This window comes from Mesoplodon mirus, assembly GCF_964341445.2.
Source record: "Mesoplodon mirus genome assembly, chromosome: 7".
Lineage (NCBI taxonomy): Eukaryota > Metazoa > Chordata > Mammalia > Artiodactyla > Ziphiidae > Mesoplodon > Mesoplodon mirus.
In genome coordinates this window covers 122602887-122607205 of record NC_138983.1, presented here as the reverse complement: position 1 = coordinate 122607205, position 4319 = coordinate 122602887, and positions in this window count along the sequence as shown.

Sequence of the window (4319 nt, the reverse complement as noted above, 5' to 3'; positions counted from 1 at the left end):
TTTACAGACAAGTGAATGGGTCTTATAAGGTAGAGACCTGGTCTCCCTTCTCAGATAAGATAAGCCTGGATTGTTCCTGCTATGAGGAAGACAAGAAATTGTGATATTAAGCAATGAAGCAGGAATATTAACTTTGAGTAGGAGAAGGGGACAGAAACCTTCTAAAGAATTTAGGTGACCTGGGGTACGAAGAGTAGCCCCCACTCGACACAACTAGAGAAAGCCTGCGCACAGCAGCGAAGACCCAGCGCAGACAAAGACAAAATAAAAAAATTTAAAAAAAAAAGAATTTAGGTCACTTGGAATTGATAAGCTGCTACATAAGTACTCAGGGATTGCCAAGAGTGAGTTTTGAGAATTAAATGTGTGCGGGTCCCGGTATTAATCATGTTCATGGAGGTATGACCAGTTTTCTATCTAGAGCCCTAACGGTGGGCTAGAGGTATCACTCATGCCAAAGATGGTCTTCCCAAATTAGCATTTAGATTTTAACAGTAAAGATAGAACCCCCAATGATGACCCGGGAGTAGCATCATCATTCACTAAGTCATCTTGACCATCTCTACTTAGGGAATAGCCAGATCTCATTCATGAGTTGAACAGTTTTACAGCTTTCCTGATTTATAAATCACTGCTGAATCAATGTGTCTCATGAAGATGTAGTTCATGGAAAGAATATTGGCATCGTTATCTAACAACTGAGTTCAAATCCTGGCTAAACCTATTTTCCTGGTCTATAAAACGAAATATCCTTAACCTTGCTGTTATGTTCTAAGGGTTAAAAGAAACAGTAGAAGCAGCAATGACTTGGTGTAAAGTATTGTTAGCTGCAGGTCTCGTGTGGAAATGTATTGTGGGGCAAGGCCTTTAAGGCTTCTCCTTGGCCTATGTAGGGCTCACAGGTGGATGCTAAATAACTGGGATGTAATGTAGACATCCAGGGTGCTGTAGGTCTCTGGCAAGCGGATGTGCTCGTATTAGCCAGTCTGACTGGAAGAGAGATGCTGAAGGGATCCGGGCCTATGCTGGATAGAAAAATTACAGTATCTCCTATCGGATTCTTTTCTTGCTTTGGGTATATTTTTTCTTTAATCATTTTATTGAATGGCCTAAACTTCATAGGGAACGGTGAGTCAATAGCTTTCTTTTTGTTTCCATGGCTACCTTCCAGCATGGTCCTTTGGCTCTCCTTTCCCTGAGAACTTTATTGTCACGTTTGAGTATGAAAAGAGTAATTTTCATGTATTACAGCGTCTGGACCAGTCTAGATCAAAAGTTCACTCTCATCCATTTGCTTCGGTGCTTCTCCCCTCATCTGAGTCCAGGCCTCAGCCTGAAGTTCAGTGGATAGCAGTAATGAAGGAGCCGTGGGATGTTTTTCTACTCCCCAGCTCCGTTCCCCTCCTAACCCCCAGCTCTGGCAGCCCTAGAGCTTGGGGGAGGAGAGTTTATAGCAGAAGAAGGCAAAGGACAGTGTTTACTTTTTAAAGAAATAGTTTTGTTTCTAATACACTCTTGTTCTTTGTTATGGCAAGAATCCAATTACTAGCTCTTGGGTGGGGTATTTTATGGGTTCTTCAGAGAGCTCTGTAGAAAACTTCCAGATCATTCCCTGATATGGCTTTTGGACTTCCAGGCTGGCCTCCTCCAGTCCCTCTCAGCTCCTGCTCTAGTCATTCACACCGTCCAGCAGTGCTCTGGGACCGTGTCACCCAGACTGCCTGCCCCAGCACCCATCTGGGCTACAGAAAGCTTACCATCCTTGCCCCAGTAAAAGGCAGAAGGGCAGGTGCTGCCACTCTGCCCCACTCGAGCCAGCCCCCTGCTTCGGGCCGCTCCGGCGGTGGTCAGGCACCCTCCTCTGTGCCTCCACAGCCCAGGAGTTTGTGCAGCTCAGCACGGGTGGGGTGGGTGTGTTTCAGATACCCACCTTCCCTGCTGGGAACAGCTCCATCTGTGAGTGGTTCTTCTGAGGTCCACTGAAGGGTAGAGACATCACAGTCCTCCCAACTGTTACGAATTCCCTTCCAGGAAGCCTCCCTAGTGAGTCTGGGTGTTTCTCTTATGTAGGTGTTGGGTGTGAAGGCTGACCACCAGTTCGGTTACTTCTTAGCAGCAGGGTGGTGAGCCCCTGTCTTTAGAATCCAGGGCATGTATCACCCGTGGGATTTGGCTTTCAGGCACTATTCAAAATTCTGGGCAACAACAAAACAGTCTGTGCACATACTGTAAATGTGGACAAGGTAGCAAGAACAACTGGCTTAAAAAAATAAATCCATCAGCTAGTAGAGTGGAATGTGATCCCAGCTTCTTTCAGTTCCATATCAGAGGCCAGTGACTGCAGACATTTCCCTAACTCTGAGTTTTGTATTCTCCTAACCCTCCCTGGCTGCTAAGACACATCTCCTGTCCAGAAGCCCATAAAACTATGTCTTACTTTCCTCCCATTCCAAAATGTGTCTAACCCTTGGGACTTTTCCCTTAGAGCTAGTCTCAGAGGCTCAGAAGGGTAACAGATGAATGTTTTGATAGGGACCTTCTGGAATGCCTTCTCTGCTAATGATGAAATGTTCAGACCCAAAGGAAGGCCAGTGGAGAAGACAGCACCGAACATATCAAATTCTAACTGCATCACGTTTGGCGAGTCCCCGGGTTATTTTCTTACAATGCTTTGCACATAATAAAAGCTTTTGCCTTGAAACATAGATTGATTGATGTCCCTTTCTGTTTCTAATACATATGACAACACACCTCTCCATGTGTAACCACAATAAAGAAATGTTTTTAATGTTAATTTGCCACAAATGCATGAGAAAAGGCTGAACTGAAGCTAAGATTTAATTAGTTCTATTTTTATTTCTCATTATTTTCCCTACAACGCAGGTAGATAAAAACAGTGGCACTGTTTGGTGAAAAGCATCTTATTCCTCAGACTCTTTCTATAAAAGTAGATTCTGGCCAGAACGCAGATCACCGTTCCTTCAGGGGATGACATGCTATTGACTGCTTGGGAATCAATCAACAGTCCCTGCTCCACTTCTATCGTTTTAAAAATTGCCTTTGGGGACTTCCTTGGTGGTCCTGTGGGTAAGACTCTGAGCTCCCAATGCAGGGGGCCTGGGTTGGATCCCTGGTCCAGGAACTAGATCCCACATGCATGCCGAAACTAAGAAGTCCACATGCTGCAACTAAAAGATCCTACGTGCCGCGAGTAAGACCTGCCGCAGCCAAAATAATAAGTAAATATTAAAAAAATGCAGACCTTTAAAAAAATTTTTAAATGCCCTTGTGTCCTTTATAAAGGAGAGTTAGGAAAACAGGCTATTTTTTTCTTAATAAATCTTTAGTTTGTGTCCAGTTTCTTTGCAGAGGAAGCCATAATCACATGCTGATGAAAAATACCATCAGCACCTGCACACGTGGGATTAGGATGAGGGCTGCAGGTCAGCAGCAGGACCAGGTGAGCCACCTGGCAACAAAGATCCCGTTTAGACCTGAACAAACGCACAGAGCACCAAGATTTTTTTTGAGGTCTTTGGTTTTTTCTTCTGCTGGGGTGCTCGTTTTTCCTTTGGTCTGGTGGATTGTCTCAGCCACCCATCCCCATGAAGCAACAGGATGGGGTGGGTGACAAAAGCCTGCCATGGCATCCAAGCCTTGGATTCAAGTCTCAGCCAGCTAATTAATCACCGTGGGCATGTTGCCTAAATTCTTCATTTTCTCATTAGCAAAACAAATATCTGTTCTCCCAATCTCAAAAAAAAAAACAAAAACAACCCTCAATATAACAGTAAATAAACACAAGATATGTGAAAGTGCGTTGTCATCTCTTAAACCCTGCACCACTGTGTGGTAGGGATACGGCCCAGGGGCAAGGTGTTAGGAAAGGCGGAGCAGGCTACTGTTTCGGTCAGCTGAGCTCCTGTTCCTGGCCTCATGCTTGGCTTCCCTTGGTTCTGAGAACAGAGACAACATGCTCCTTCCTACTTCACCAGCCTTGTCTTTTACTTTTTTCTCTCTCTATCTAGAATTGCTATCCATCCTTTAGCTTGTAGGCAGTTATCATTTCCTTAGGGTACCCGCTCATTTAACCTGACTAGGTTAAATTGTTCCTATTGCATGATCTTATAGAACCATGTACCTTTCCAGATTTGTAAAGTTTGTCACAACCACAATTTGCATTGATGTGATTTCCCATTAATATTTGTCTCCCCTAATTGCCTATATGTGGGGCAGGGATACATTTTGTCCTACCGTTTTATTCCTGGTTGCTAGCACAATGCCTAGCACGTGGTAGGTGCTCAATAAATATTTGTTCA